Source organism: Callithrix jacchus, chromosome 14 (genome assembly GCF_049354715.1).
Source record: "Callithrix jacchus isolate 240 chromosome 14, calJac240_pri, whole genome shotgun sequence".
Taxonomy (NCBI): Eukaryota; Metazoa; Chordata; class Mammalia; order Primates; family Cebidae; genus Callithrix; species Callithrix jacchus.
Window position 1 is genome coordinate 103,603,549 of NC_133515.1, and position 17,052 is coordinate 103,620,600.

A 17,052-nucleotide genomic window follows, 5' to 3' on the forward strand; every position below is an offset into this window, starting at 1 on the left:
TCTTCTGGTGTTTGGTCTCTGATTTTTAAAACAGATAAAATAAGCATTCCATGAACTTGTTGGTGGGCCCTTCCTCCTCACTAACTCAACCAACCTCAGTATCCCAACTCCATGTGCACTGCTTCTTCCTTCAGAAGCCTTGAGTGTTTCCTTCAGGCTGAAGTGCAGACTGTGGATATAGAAGGGTCCCAGCCTCACTCTCCAGTCCTGCCGTGGTACTTGCCTCGCTGGTCTCATCACTGCCTAAAGCACACAGTGAACTTTCCTATCCCTGCCTTTGCTCATCCTATTCTCTTCCTGTCCTCTGTGTTTCAAAATCACATCCGCATTCTGGACCTGTCTCCACCCACGCGTCCCCTTTGCTCCTTTCCTGCATGCAGTTTATACACAGCACGCAGGTGGCCATCTTCCATCCTTATAAGTAGCTGTGACTAAGTTCCCAGCTGCCATTCCATGCTGTCAGAGGCTAAGGTCATGTCTTAACACGTATATGTGTTTCCCACATTAACGTAGTGTTCAAGTATGATATGGTTTGGCTGTGTCCCCACCCAAATCTCATTTGAATTGTAGATCCCATAATCCCCATGTGTTGTGGGAGGGATCAGATGGAGATAATTGAGTCATGGGAGGAGTTTCCCTGCTTCCTGTTCTCATGATAGTAAGTTCTCATGAGATCTAATGGTTTCTAGGGGCTTTCCCCTTCGTTTGGCTCTCATTCTCTACTGCCACCATATGAAGAAAGACATTATTTGTTTCTTCTTACACCATGATTGTAAATTTCCTGAGCCTCTCCAGCCATGCTGACGTATGATTCAATTAAACCTGTTTCCCTTATAAATTAACCACTCTTAGGTATGTCTTTATTAGCAGTGTGAGAATGGACTAATACAGTAAATTAGTACCACAGAGAGTGGAGCGCTGCTGGAAAGATACCCAAAAATGTGGAAGCAACTTTGGAACTCAGTAATAGGCAGAGGTTGGAACAGTTGAGGCCTCCAAAGACAGGAAAATGTAGGAAAGTTTGGAACTTTCCTAGAGACTTGTTGAGTAGCTTTGACCAAATTGCTGATGGTGATAATGGACAGTGAAGTCCAGGCTGAGGTGGTCTCAGGTGGAGATGAGGAACTGTTGGAAACCGGAGTAAAGATCACCCTTGATAAGCAAAGAGACTGGTAGCATTTTGCCCCTGCCCTAGAGATCTGTGGAACTTTAAAGTTGAGAGATGATTTAGGGTATCTAGCAGAAGAAGTTTCTAAGCAGCCAAGTGTTCAAGAGGAAGCAGAGCATGAAAGTTTGGAAAATTTTGCGGCCTGATGATGGAGAAAAGAAAACTCCCATTTTCTGGGGAGAAATGTCAGCTGGCTGCAGAAATTTGCATAACAAGCAAATGTTAATCATCAAAACAATGGGGAAAATGTCTCCAGAGCATGTCAGAGACCTTCCAGGAGCCCCTCCTGTCATTAGCCTGGGGCCTACAAGGGCCGCTCTACCCGCCACCCGCCTCCATGCTGCATTGGGATGAGTGCCCTGCATCCCAGCTGCTTCTGTCCCAGCCTTGGCTAAAAGGGGCCAACAAAAAGCTCAGGCTGTCACTTCAGAGGTGCAAGCCCCAAGCCTTGGTGGTTTACACATGGTGTTGGGCCTGTGGGTGCACAGAAGTCAAGAATTAAGGTTTGGGAACCTCTGCCTACATTTCAGATGGAAACACCTGGATGTCCAGGCAGAAGTTTGCTCTCTGGAGAATCTCTGCTAGGACAGTGTGGAAGGGAAATATGGGATTGGATCCCACACACAGAGTCCTGACTGGCACTGCCTGGTAGAGCTGTGAGAACAGGGCCACCATCCTCCAGACCCTAGAATGGTAGATAGCTTGCACTGTGCACCCGGAAAAGCTGCAGACACCCAGCGCCAGCCTGTGAAAGCAACCAGGATGGGGTGGGGGTGTACCCTGCAAAGCCACAGGGGTGGAGCTGCCCAGGGCTCTGGGAGCCCACCTCTTGCATCAGCATGACCTGGATGGGAGACATAGAGTCAAAGGAGATCATTTTGGAAAGTTAATGTTTGATGACTGCTGTACTGGATTTCAGATTTGCATGGGGCCTGTAGCCCCTTTGTTTTGGCTAATTTCTCCCATTTGGAATGGGTGTGTTTACTCAATCCCTGTACCCCCATTGTATCTAGGAAGTAACTAACTTGCTTTTGATTTTACAGGCTCATAGGTGGAAAGGATGTCTGAGATGAGACTTTGGACTTGGACTTTTAGTTAATGCTGGAATAAGTTAAGACTTTAGGGGACTGTTGGAAGGGCATGATTGTGTTTTGGATTGTGAGGACATGAGATTTAGGAGGGGCCAGAGGCAGAATGATAAGGTTTGGCTGTGTCCCCACCCACATCTTATCTTGAATTGTAGTTTCCATAATCCCCATCTGTCATGGGAGGTACCAGGTGGAGAAAATTGAATATGGGGGTGGTTTCCTCCATCCTGTTCTTGTGATAGTAAGTTCTCACAAGATCTGATGGTTTTATAAGGGGCTTCCCCCTTTGATCAGCTCTCATTCTTCTCTCTCCTAACACCATATGAAGAAGGATGTGTTTGCTTCCCTTTCCACCATGATTATAAGTTTCCTGAGGCCTCCTCAGCCATGCTGAACTGTGAGTCAATTAAATCTCTTTCCTTTATAAACTACCTAGTCTCAGGAATGTCATTATTAGCAGCATGAGAACGGACTAATATAGTGTTCGCTAAGTTGTTGCTGGTTGATAAGCGATCCAACTACATCATTTGATACAATTCCCAAGAATTTTTTTTTTTTTTTAAACAGAATCTTGTTCTGTCACCCAGGCTGGGGTGCAGTGCTGTGATCTCAGCTCACTGCAAGCTCCGCCTCGCAAGTTCAAGCGTTTCTCATTTCCTCAGGCTCCAAAGTAGCTCGGATTACAACCATGTACCACCACACCCAGCTAATTTAATTTTTGTATTTTTTTTAGGAGAGGCGGAGTTTACCATGTTGGCCAGGCTGGTCTTGAACTCCTGACCTCAAGTGATCTGCCCACCTTGACCTCTCAAGGTGCTGGGATTACAGGCACGGTGCCTGACCCTGAGAATTTTTTTTTTAAAGATGACTTCAAAAACTAACAAACTGAATTTGTACTGAAGGAAAAAATGATTACCAAATTTGCCTTTTGCTAAAAGTTATAGCATATCTGAGTAATTGTCCTTTGCTTCAGCAAAAGATGTGCCCCCACCCCCCTCCTTGTCTAGAGGAAGGCTTTAAACTTAAGGCAGCTACAACTCCTTTTGTGCCTCCTTTTTGATGGTTTTGGCTCCAGGGATGCATGTATTGGCTGGGGTCAAGTGAATGCCCAAGGTTGATGGTGCCACTGAGGGCTTGAGGGGCCAAAGACAGGATCAGCATTTGACTTTCATACATGAAACTGTTTCTTCATATTTCAGAAATGGGCCACTTGATGATTAACATAATTAAAAATGAAAATCAGCATAAAACCACCTGGATCATTAAAAGCAACCCATTGTATCACAATGTTTCAGAGTCAGCTTTTAAATTCTGTTAGCACTGGCTTACCCCACCTTCCACGTGCTGTCGTCTGGCTTTGCCAGGTGTTAGCTGCAGACTAAGGCGGTGCCTTCTCCTGGCTTTATCTTTTACATTTGTCATTTCTTTGACCACTAAAGACAGACCTGGTGCCTTGTTGGCTTTAGGCCCTGTTGTCAGTCCATTCAAGTGGGAAAGGGATGATGTTTGGGGCTTTCCACCTGGCCTTCAGAGGACAGGAAGCAAGGGCTCAGAGAAGCAAGGGGTGATCTGCTGAGGGAAGGTAAATAAATGAGCAAAAAACAAAAGGAGGAAAGAGCCAGGACGACAGGATAGGGAGAGAAGCAAGGGGGGAAGATATAAAGGAGAGGCAGTGGGAGAAGGGAGGAAGAGTGACAGTGTGGCCTGGGAGATGGGAGTCTCCAAAGCCCGGGTGTGCACCAAGCAAGGTGGGCATCACGGCAGCCAGAGGAGCAGCCCCAGAACGCCAGTCTCGAAGGCGAGATGCCCGGAGGTGGAGGCTTGCAACTCCCCATGAAGCTACCACTTGGTGAGTTCTGATGTGGTGTCAAGGAAGGATGTCCTCTGTGATACTTTTGAAACAACTTTCCACTTTCCAACTACATATTTGTACGAGGCTGGATTTTTCTTTATGTATGTAAACCAAAACATACAACAGCAGAATTCAGGCAGAAGCAGATAGGAAAATCCATCTGGCGGGCCAGGTGCAGTGGCTCACGCCTGTAATCCCAGCACTTTAGGAGGCCAAGGCAGGCAGATCACCTGAGGTCAGGAGTTTGAGACCACCCTGCTCAACATGAAGAAACTCCGTCACCACTAAAAATACAAAATTAGCTGGTGTGGTGATGCATGCCTGTAATCCCAGCCACTCAGGAGGCTGAGACAGGAGAATCACTTGAACTGGGAGGCAGAGGTTGCAGTGAGCCAAGATCGCGCCATTGCACTCCAGCCTGGGCAACAAGAGCGAAACTCCATCTCAAAAAAAAAAAAAAAAAAAGGAAAATCCGTCTGTCTTTTCGTTAGGCCAAACATTAAAGAGATTTGTGAAATGTAATATAATGCCATCTTCACTACGTTGTTTTGTCTTGGAAAATGTAGTTATTTTTCATAAAAATATTTAACATGTATTGTGTTTGTTTTTATTTTTAGATGAATTAAATACTTACGTAATTTCTTAGTTTGAATGTGCAGCACTTTACATGTCAGTCAGTATAATACATCAAAACCTTTTGGGGTGTTTAATGTTTTAAAGTTGAAGAAGGTGCTGAGGCCCGAGCTTATTCTACCCAAGGACTCATAATTACAGGCACCGCCTCTCCTGAGAGAGCTGAGGAGGGACCTGTATGCTCCCATGTGCACACCACACCCTCACACACAAACACACACACACACACACACACTTCACTCCCTTCTTTTCCCAAACACCCGCAGTGACTCTCAGGATAAACACAGGGACTTAGAGCAGTGGCCAGCCGTCCTTAAAAAAAAAAATAGCACTAGTCCCAGCGTCTTTATTCTTGCTCATTGAGCCTCTCTAGTTCCCATTCTTTTACTTCCAATGAAAGTAATTGTATCCAACCAATCATTCACATCATTTCTAGCTAATGTTGGTGAAAATTTAGCCTGTCAGGAAAAATGCATCTCTGTACACAGGGCTGATGACAAAAGAAGGGGGCATTTTCAGCACTATGCTAGAATTAGGCTGCCGTGCTAAGGAACTTGGATCAGAGTGACCCTGCTGGCCTCTGCCACTCCTTCAGAAGAAAAGGGGGTGGCTTCTCTGAGTATGGAAAAGGGAACTGGACATGAGAGGCTCCGTCCTTGTTGGCTTTCCTCTCCTGGGGAATTTCCTGCCTGTGGAGATGCTCATCTGGATTGACCCAAGGGGGTCCTGCAGTTGTTCAGTTGCACCAGCTGTTCTCGGTGGGGACATTTTGTTCCCCAGGGGACACTGGGCAATGTCTGGAGATAGTTTTGATTATGACTGGAGTGCTATTGGCATCTAGTAGTGGAGGACAGGGATGCTGCTAAACCTGGCGTACAGGATAAACCCAAAGACGGTCGCCCAGTCCAGTGTGCCAACAGTGCTGAAGCCAAGAGACCCAAGTGAGGTCCGTAACAGAGGCAGGTGATCTGTTCATTTCAGGAGGAAGCATTAACGAGCCCTTTTGCCCACCAATCTGAAGCCACACCCACATCAGTTTATTAGTAGTAGGAGGGAGATGTTGACCTCTATCTTTCTAACTTCTATGTCTATCGGTTGGTTCCAACTGTGGAAGGGGAAGAGGGACATTGCTTATTGGGAAAAGAAGCCGTAACAGTCTTTGTGTTGGGCTCCATTTTAGTAAGGAGTAAACTCGGCTGCAACACAGACACATGCACATAACAAACAATGGTGGCTTAAACAAGACAGAAATGTATTTCTCTCACACATTTAGGAAGCCCAGGGACAGCCCAGAGTTGGTATTGTTCTCCAAGAGGTCAGGAATCAAGGCCCCTTCCAGGTATTTGTTCTTCATGCTTGGCTTCCATTCCCAGAGTCACTTCAAAACCAAGAAAGCTGCTGGAGCACTCAGACCTCAGAGGAGATGCCACAACACTGCTTGGACCTCCAGTGGGGAAGGAGACACCCACCAAATGGCTGGGGCTAATCCTCTGATTGGGAGATGGCACAGCTGGTATGCCACCCCAAAGGAGTACAGCCACGTACTAGAGCTGCCAAAAGAATCTGGAAACTGGAGCCATCACTATCTTCTATTGCCGTAGAGACACGGTATGTATTATTTACGTGCTGGCCAGCAGGAAGGATGAAGGAGAAGAAGGGGACAGTTCATCTCCCTATGGACACTTCCAGCAAGTTGTGACCTCACTTTAACTGACATCCATTGATCACGGCTTAGCCACTTAGACTTAGAAATGTAATAGTTGGAGGAGGGAGGTACAGCCATGTGCCCAGCTAACAACCAAGAGCTCTGTTGCTATTCAAGAAGGGAAGAATAGGGAAAGGATATCAATGGACACAGATGCTCAAGTGTCTATCAGGTTCTGGTTCCCATCCCCTTCTGGGTACCAAAAGATGGAACCTATTAGTAGGGCCATCTGGTTTGTTCTAGCCAGTTGGCTATGACGGGAAGTGACACATGATGAAAAGATTATAGTCTCCAGTAGCTCTCTCCTGCCAAGGCAGCCAACAAAGCCACAGGTTCCAGATGCAGCTACAAGGCACTGGAGCCTCCAGTGGCCTGGATCCCTCAGAGACTGAACGGGAATAGAGCCTCTGCCAGTCTACATGCAACATGAACTGTACCGAAGCACTGGGATTAATTTGGGGTTAATTTTTACTGCAACATACCTTAGCCCATCGACTAATATGTTTGGGGACAACTAGCAGTCTCTGCCGCAGGTCAGAGAGGGAAGGAATAATGCAGTCAAAACAGCCTCACAAACTAGTGTCATAAATGTCTTCGACTCACTCAAAACTGTTGACAGTTGCTTATGATGGGCAAAGTTGAAACACGAGTCACTCAGTGCAAAGGGAACCTCTGAATGCATGTATTTGCTGCTAGTAGAATGGGTGCCTAACACAAATTTGGGTAATGACTGCCATCTGGCAGAGAACTCACAATTATTCAGATTTCTTCACTTGCTTTCAATTAAGCAGAGGCTGCTAGAGAATAGCATTGACTTGAAAAAGACATTTTGGGATTACATTCTTGTTAACAAATGAATCCACGTAATTTTTATATATCAACTCTAAATGAATCAACTTGGTGAGAAAGAAGTCAGCGTCATACCCTGGCCTGGCTATGTGAATGTTTGTGTTCCTGCCATAATCTTTTCTGCAGGGATCTCAATTCTCTCGAGCCTCCTCAGGACGTCACACTGTTCTGTGACACTGGACCTTCTGAGCAGGAAGGAGCACTTGCAAAGCACCCCAGGTGTCTTCATAAGACCTCCGTGTGCCGAGGGAGTGGTAAATGCACTTTGATGGCAAGGTCTGTATCATCAGGGTCCAGTAAGAAAACCCTGGTAGGTATTACAGCAGAGGCGAGTGACGACAGGAAATGGTTGCTCCGACGTTGGAAGACTAAGAAGCAAAAAGCGGATGTCGAGGTAACAGATATTAGCAAATTCAAGGGCCAACTCTAGGCACACTGCTTATGAGTTAGCCCTGCTCCTCGAGGAGCGGTTATATAAAAAATAAAAATACATTCAGGAAGCGACTACCACCCCCAGGATAAAGTAGGGATACTGTAACGTAGGAGCTCATAGGAGACGTCCCCACGCGGTTGCCACTTAGACCTCAGAGGAGATGCTACAACAGTGCTTGGACCTCTGGTGGGGAAGGAGACACCCACCAAATGGCTGGGGCTAATCCTTTGATTGGGGGATGGCGCAGCTGGTGTGCCACCCCAAAGGGGGACAGCCACGTACTGGAGCCATCACTATCTTCCATTGCTGTGGAAACACTGACAGGAACTAGAAAAAGGAAGAAAAGTTCCTCCTCCGCCCACTTTCCACTCTCCTACCATTGCCTCCTGGTGTCAGAACCTACCAGCTAGCAAGGAAATTCAGGAAATGGGGTTTGCAGAGAGCCAGTCCCAGGATCACACAATAGAAACTGGAAGGGCGGACTTGGATCTGAGAGAGCATGAACGCCCAGCATCGCTTCCCACCCCCCACGGCACCATGGGGTGGCAGTCCCAGCTCTGTCCCTGGCTAACCATGACGTTAGATACACCTTACAAACATAAATTATAAAATTATTATTGTAAAACTCCTTTTTATTTGTATTTATTATTATTAGTTTTTAAGATGGAGTTTCACTCTGCCACCCAGGCTGGAGTGCGGTGGTGCAATCTCGGCTCATGCAGCCTCCACCTCCCGGGTTCAGATGAGTCTCCTCTCAGCCTCCCAAGTAGCTGGGATTACAGGCACCCGCCACATCAGGCTAATTTTTTGTGTTTTTAATAGAGACAGGGTTTCACCATGTTGACCAGGCTGGTCTCAAACTCCTGACCTCAGGTGATCCGCCTGCCTCAGCCTCCCAAAGTGCTGGGATTACAGGCATGAGCCACCGCACCAGGCCAAATTCCTCTTTAGTTCTCATATGCTGTGATCCTAAATTGAGATCTGAGTCCAAGACGATGGCAAGTCTACGATGATAACCGGAATATTTGTTTCTTAGTTGGTACATTTAGTCACATGATTTGATGTATAAACACGGACCAGCCTCCTTGCCTCCTACCACTGTTTTCCTCATCTTCATTCTCCCTTCTAGTAATTAGAACAATACGTTGCCATGGCGATTTATGGCCCCTTCATCCTCAAGGTCACCTTTCGTTTTCTTTGCGACTGTAGTCAGTGCACACATATGCGAAGAAATAGCACCTACCTGGTTCTCCTCTGTTTATAGCCTGAAACTATAGTGAGAGAAGTTAAAACCTCACAGTCTTTTAACTTGCCAGGTTAAAACCTGGCAGCGATATCTACAAAGGTGGCAACATCAAGGTCCTGAAATTTTGTGCCAAGAATGTAGACCCACTGGTCTTGAAGTTGAACGTGTCTCAACACAGAACCGCGAAGCTCACACATGAAGTGGATGTGTGGTCGGGGCTGGGAAGTGTTCCTGAGCATTTTTGTAGCATTTCAATCATGAAGCACAGCGCCGACAGGGTCGTGTGGGCGGAAAGGAAAGAAAACCATCCACCCTACATCGTGTCAGGAATTGAGTGCCTGTGCATATTTCTTCTAGAATTGTAGGTGTTTCCAAAAGGCAGCTGGAAAACTAAATGACTATTGAAAACCCAAAGAACACAGCAAAGCTGATGGGGGAAAATTATTTTCAGATTTAATCCAAGCTGTCTACGGCTTGTTTCCTTTCCATCCCTACTGTTGCCCATTTATAAAGAGATGGATGTAGTTGAAATCAAACACTTCAGTTTACTAATCTCTGTGTTCTAGTTTATTCCTCCAGGAGTTAATAAGCCTCCTTTCAGCGTGTCGCTGTTTTTTGTGATTACATGTGTATGGGTCTTCTTTCTTTTGGAAATGGAATCTTGCTCTGTTGGCCAGGCTGGTCTCAAATTCCAGGGCTCAAGCAATACTCCCACCTTGGCCTCCCAAATCACTGGGATTACAGGCGTGAGCCACCTTGCCGGGTCTCTGTGGATCTTCTGAAGTCTGCTCCTGATGGCATTCTTGATTTAAATGAGATTGCATCCACATTGGAAAACACCAGGAGCCTGCTGCATCATAATCATGTCGCATAGTTCAGAATATACTTCACCTCGTTCAGAACAGACTAGCATCCCATCAACGAACGTGAGTTGCCTTAAAACTTTTCACTACTTTTAAGCATTAGTAACACAGGAATGACGTTGCTTTTAAAAAGCTGAATATGATAATAACTGGAAATCGGGACCAGGTGTGTTGGCTCACAGCTGTAATTCCAACACTTTGGGAGGTCAAGGCAGGAAGATTGCGTGAGCCGAGGAGTTTGAGGATGCAGAGAATCATGCTACTGTGCTCCAGCCGGGGCCATTAAGCAAGATCTTATCTCTTAGAAAAACATAGAAATCATATGGATTAAATGTATGTTCAATAAAAATTAACTGCAGGGTTCTATAAAATAGGAGGCATTTTAGAGCCCTTCCTATAGATCAAGCTCTGTTATGGGCATTGGAATGACAAAAATAAAAATGGCATGTTCCCTGCCTTTCCCCACAGCATGAGAGGACACCAGCAAACGAACAGCTACCTACCTACCCAGGACGGGAACAGATGCCCAACAGAGGAAGGAATGAGTGAGCGTGGAGTGACTAACACATTTAAATCAGGACTTGAAAGATGACTGAAGTTCCCCAGGCATAGAAAAGGGAAGAACATTCCAGAGAGGAGTCAATTTATACAAAAACGGGGGAGTCAAAGGGTGTGCAGAGGGACTCAGTCTGCTAAGACAGTGGTTTCCAGACTTCTGACGACGACCCGCAGTGATGAAGACATTTTCCATGGTTTCCAGTGCACACACAGTAACTTCTCAAGATACTTTTCTATCTGTTCCATTTTATTTACAAAAATGACAACCTGAAGACCTAACCAGTCACAAGCTGCAGTATAAAAAACGTGGTGCTAGAAGCCAGGTGCGATGGCTCATGCCTGTAATCCCAGCACTTTGGGAGGCTGAGGCAGGCGGATCACAAGGTCAGGAGTTCAAGACCAGCCTGACCAATATGGTGAAACCCCATCTCTACTAAAAATACAAAAAATTAGCCGCGCATGGTGGCATGTGCCTGTAGTCCCAGCTACTCAGGAGGCTGAGGCAGGAGAGTCACTTGAACCCGGAAGGCAGAGGTTGCAGTAAGCTGAAGTGCGACGCTTCACTCCAGCCTGGGTAACAGAGACTCCTTCTCAAAAAAAAAGGAAGGAAAATAAAAACCTGGCACTAGAGCTTCTGGAACTCTCCTATTCCTATAAGATAAAGAGTTGTTTCAGGAGTGGTGGTGATTATTATCTAACCAGTCATTAGTGGGTCAGAGTTGGATTTTAGAAAGATGGCTGCAGAGCACTATTTACAATAACAAAGCCTTGGAACAACCCCAATGCCCATCAATGACAGTCTGGATAAAGAAGATGTGGCACATAACACCATCGAATACTGTGCAGCCATAAAAAAGGACGAGTTCATGTCCTTTGCAGGGACATGGATGAAGCCGGAAACCATCATTCTCAGCAAACTGACACGGGAACAGAAAACCAGACACTGCAGGTTCTCACTTATAAGCAGGAGTTCAACAATGAGAACACATGGACACAGGGAGGGGAACATCACACACCGGGACCAGTTGGGGTTAGGGGCAAGGAGAGGAGGAATACCTAATGCATGAAGGTTTAAAACCTAGATGATGGGTTGATGAGTGCGGCAAACCACCATGGCACATGGACACCTATGTAACAAACCTGCACATTCTGCACATGTATCCCTAAACTTAAAGTAAACTTTTAAAAAAGAAAATAATCAGAAGATTGTTAGAGGGACATTTATCTCAGCAATATCTACAATAATACCTCTAGCTGCCCTAAATGCCCCCAGATAGAGAATTTATTAAATAAATATAAATATATATAAAAAAGAAAGATGGATGCAGAGTAACCTAGTGAAAGTGTTAAATTACAGTCAGAAAGATGGAAATCTGTTCATTCCTTCATTTCTCTCACAAATGTATGTTGCACATTTTGTAAGTGTTAGATACACAAAGATAAACAACCGAGGTCCCACCGTGAAGAAGATCTCAGACTGATAGGGCTTGATCTGTCTTCCACTTACCAGCATGAAGCACGTAAGTCCTTTGCTGAACCTCCGTGAGCCTCAGGCTTACTACTGAAGTGTGAAGTGGGGAGAGGGAACAGGGAGGCATGTTCTGCCTTAAAATCAGTGTTCAGTAAATGTCAACTCTGTCCCTTCTAAGATTGAAGGCAGCTTGAGGAGAGAAGTGACTAGTAGCAAGGAAACAAGATTATTTTCATTTTCTGGTTCAGCCATTTTAGAAAATGTACTGAATATCTTGACTAGGACGTTTTGCTTTTAAATACTTAGATTAATTTTCAAAACTTGGTGTAGGACTGTTTCGGAGCACAAATGGGACTTGTGTTCCGGGTTTGGCTCTAGCATCCATTCGGAACTGGATTGGTGAGACAAAAAGGCGACGCACTTACCATGTGCCCAAAAGAGTGCTCAAACACACAGCTTGCTAGGTGAAGATTAAATGAGTTAATTTTTTTGTTTTTGTTTTGAGATGGCGTGTCGCTCTGTTGCCCAGGCTGGAGGGCAGTGGAGTGATCTCAGCTCACTGCAACCTCCACCTCCCAGGTTCAAGTGTTTCTCCTGCCTCAGCCTCCCGAATAGCTGGGATTACAGGTTCCCACCACCACGCCTAGCTAATTTTTTTTTTATTTTTTAGTAGAAATGGGGTTACACCATGCTGGCCATGCTGGTCATGAACTCCTGACCTCAAGTGATCCTCCTGCCTCAGCCTCCCAAAGTGCTGGGATTACGGGCATGAGCCACCATGCCTGGCTGAGTTAGTATTTTTAAGTACTTATTTTAAAGGTATTTTTAATGTATGGGGCCTGTCATACAGTAAGTACAATGTAAGTGTTTTAGGCCATTCTTGCATCGCTGTGAAAAAATACCGATACTGGGTAATTTATAAAGAAAAGAGGTTTATTTGGCTCAGTTCTGTAGGCTTTACAGGAAGCATGGTGCTGGCATCTGCCTGGCTTCTGATGAAGCTTCAGGGAGCTTTCAATCATTGTGGAAGGTAAAGCGGGAGCAGGCACATCACATGCAAGAGCAGGAGTAAGGGAGAGAGTTGGGGCGGAGGCGCCACACCCTTTTAAATGACCAAATTTCCTGTGAACTCAGAGAGAGAGTGCACTCATCACCAAGGGGATGACCCAAGCCATTTATGAGGGATCCGCCCCCATGATCCAAATACTCTTACCAGGCCACACCTCCAACACTGGGGATCACAAGTCAACATGAGATTTGCCGGGAATTGTATCAGTAAGTATTTGATAAAAATTCTAAGTAATAAAATTAAGGCTGGTCTGAATTCTGTTTTAATTATGGCTGTAACTAAATGAATATTTTTACTTAGAATCTTACAGAAATGCACCCTAGGGTCTTTTTACGTGGTGGAGGGCACACTTCTTTCGAAGCCTCCTAGCTGATCTGCATGCTAGCACACGTGACCTATGAAGCTCTCTGCAGCGTTCAGACCTTCCGTGAACAGACTGTTGTCCCAGTGAAAGCTCTAGCCAAAACCAAATGAGTTTCCCACTCCCAGAGTAGATGGTGATTCACAGGTTTTAAGAAGGTGAGAAATTTTCACACATTTGCTGTTAATTTCCTAAAGCAGCCACAGTGCTGTTGTCTTCAGGAATCTGTCAAAAGGGCCTACCTAAGCTGTCTTTGTCTGTGTATCAGTTTTGTTGAGCCCATTGTATAAGCAACATCATGCCCAAGAGCTGGATATGTTAGAGCCGGTTTTGTGGTTAGTCAGTGGTTTGCTGCCCTCAAGGGTGTCTTTGCTTTGTGCATGGAGCCTTCTATGGCTATACCTGGAGTCCTGCCAGAAAGAGGAAGCAGCTAAACTATGTCAAGGTTTCTGAAGATGCCCAAGGCTTGTTCTCAACCCCACTTAAAATGTGGGCACACAGGCCCTCCTGGCCAGCCATTCCCAGGAGCAGGGAAGGCTCAGCTGTCTTGCTCCACAAAATCTAGGAGGCAGCCAACCAGGAGGACGTCTAGGTTACTCAGGTGTGACGTCTTCAGCTGATTGCTTTAGAAATTTCTGCTGAAAAATGTGCCCTGCTAGGGAGGGAGAACGGACCAAAGGAGATCTAGACCCCTCGTCAAGAAGGTGAATGCAGACGTTCTTCAGTGTGTGCGTCTAAGTGAGGAACCCGGATGTGGAATGACGCGTGAGGATTTGAGTGTTCTTCATCTCCTGCAAGTCCCTGTTGAAAGGTGGCAGAGGCCAAGCAATGGTATCCATGGGGCTGTCCAGGCCTAATAGTCTGAATGCAAAGCCACTGGGATCAGGGTAGAAGGGCTGAGGTCCTTTCCAACTGCAAAACTGCTGCTTGGGGGGTTAGAACATTGTCATCTTGATAATACCACAAAGCAAGCCTTCCCCTAAAGCTGTTTCCATTCCTGCAATAGAGAACACAAGAGAAAATGCAGGAAGGAGTGGTCAGAGTGTGTAAAGAAAATGATGAAGGGAAGTCTTCCATTAAGAATGGATGGACCGGGGGTGGTGGCTCATGTCTGTAATCCCAGCACTTTTGGGAGGCTAAGGCGGGCAGATCACGAGGTCAGGAGTTTGAGACCAGCCTGGCCAACATGGTGAAACCCATCTGTACTAAAAATACAAAAATTAGCCAGGTGTGGTGGTGTGCACCTGTAATCCCAGCTACTCAGGTGGCTGAGACAGGAGAATCGCTTGAACCTGGGAGGTGGAGGCTGCAGTGAGCCAATTTTGTGACACGGCACTCCAGCCTGGGTGACACAGCAAGACTCCATCTTAAAAAAAAGAAAAGAATGGTGCCACCAGGGTGTGTAGGCTCAGACTTATAATCCCAGCACTTTGGAAGGCCGAGGCAGGCAAACCACCTCAGGTCAGGAGTTTGAGGCCAACATGGAGGAGAAACCTTGACTCTACTAAAAATTAGCTGGGCATGGTGGTACGTGCCTGTAATCCCAGCTACTCAAGAGGCTGAGACAGGAGAATTGCTTGAACCCAGGAGGCAGAGGTTGCAGTGAGCCAAGAGCACACCACTGCCCTCTGGTCTGGGCAACAGAACAAGACTCCGCCTCAAAATGCATTGTTGGGCAGTTGTGTTGTGTGAAATAAAGGAGCACACTCACACACACCCAGCTGGTACAGCCTGCTGCACACGAGTATATGTGGTGGAGCCTGCTGCTCAGGGCTACAAAGCTGTCCCACAGCCTACTGTGCTGAGTGCTGGAGACAACTGTAGCAACAGTGAGTGTGTGTGCATATGAACAGGTCTCAGCGTAGAAAAGGTACAATGAAGACATGGTATCATAATCTCATGGGACCACCATTATACATGTGGTCTGCCACTGTCTGAAATACCACGAGGTGGTTCATGACTAATTATATGGAAATGAGTCTGACACCAAAACACACAAATATTCATCTTAGTCATTATTTTCAGGCCATCTGAGGCTAATAATAACTTACTGACGACATGTGAGTTAAAACAATATGAATTCTGCTGAATTGATCTCTTCCTTTTGTATCAGAAAAGAAAAACATCCTTCTTTGGCCGAATATTCCCATAAATCACACTAAAGATGAAAACAAATGATCATTTTACTGCTTTGGTCTCAATAAAGTCTGTTGTTTATCACAAATTTACTAATATCAGTGATTCTTAGACACTAAATTTCCAATTCATAGAAGGCAAAAAACCTTGTATAGTAGGAGCAGACTTTCATTTTGGTTTTAAGCCTTATTCTTTAAACCTTCACCATCTAATATAGTGGCCACTAGCCACATGTGGCTATTTAAATCAAAATTATAATTAATTTAAAATGAAAATGTAAAATTCAATTCCTGAGTCATACTAGCCACATCTCACACGTCTAGTAGCCACATATGGCTGGTGGCTGCCACGCTGGACGGCACAGAGAACACTTCTGTCATACAGAAAGTTCTCGTAAACATTGCTGCTATCAACTTTTATTAGAATATTCCCTCCAAAAAGGTTATTACATCGTAACTGAGCTCTACCAATTACGTTTCATTAAAATATTTAATCAGAAGATTAGCAATAGTGATTCTAATCAGACGTTAAGCGATTAAAATAGTTATACTTATTTATGTAAGCACAGTTATCAATAAAGCAGTTTGGCAATTCATTTTAGAGTAACCACAAATAGGGAATTCACATAAATCAAAAACGAACTCAACAACGAGCTTGCTGCCTGAAGTGTGACTGCTTGACAACACTGTGGAGCTATTTTGAGTGTTCAGGTCTCGACAACACACGGTCAGATAAGTCTTTCATATCATAGCTGTTGTGAATCTAAGCTGCCATTATTTTTTTTAATCACTACCCATTTTCTTTCCTCAAAAAAAAAAAAAAAGAATGAAGACAATTTTATGATCACTACACATTATGAGATGGAAAAAGTGTAAATTAAAACCTTGAGGCTGGGCGCAGTGGCTCACACCTGTAATCCCAGCACTTTGGGAGGCCAAGGCGGGTGGATCACCTGAGTTCAGGAGTTTGAGACCAGCCTGGCCAACATGGAAAAACCACATCTCTACTAAAAATACAAAAAATTAGCCGGGTGTGGTGGCGGGTGCCTGTAATCACAGCTACTTGGGAGGCTGAGGCAGAAGAATTGCTCCAGCCTAGATGGCAGAGCAAGACTCTGTTTCAAAAAAATAAAAATAAAACCTTGAGGAAAAAAAAACTTTGCCTGTTCCTGGGAGTGAAACAAACATGGTAAATAATCTCTTTTATCTTTAATGATCTCTCATGGGTTCTTCCCCAGGACTGTGTCATTGTCCACAGCAATTAGCATTTATGTGAGAAGAAACAGGACAGTGCCACTGAGCTTGCAGACCCTGGGACTTCTTAATTGGAAACACAGCTCTAAGACGCTTTGATCAAAATAAATATAAAAAGACTTAACATAATTATCAAAAAATAAGTACATTTTACAATGATGATACTGCTTTATTATACCCATGAAAGCATAACATTTATGCTTTTCATTTTTACGGTTGTAGCATAAAATTTGGAAAATGCAAAGAAGTATAAAGAAACATCTATACTTCTTCCTAGTTTTATTTCTGTCCATACGTATTTCCCTACATAGTTAAAACATGCAGAATAAAATTTTATATCAGAATAATGAGCTTTTAAACTCATAAT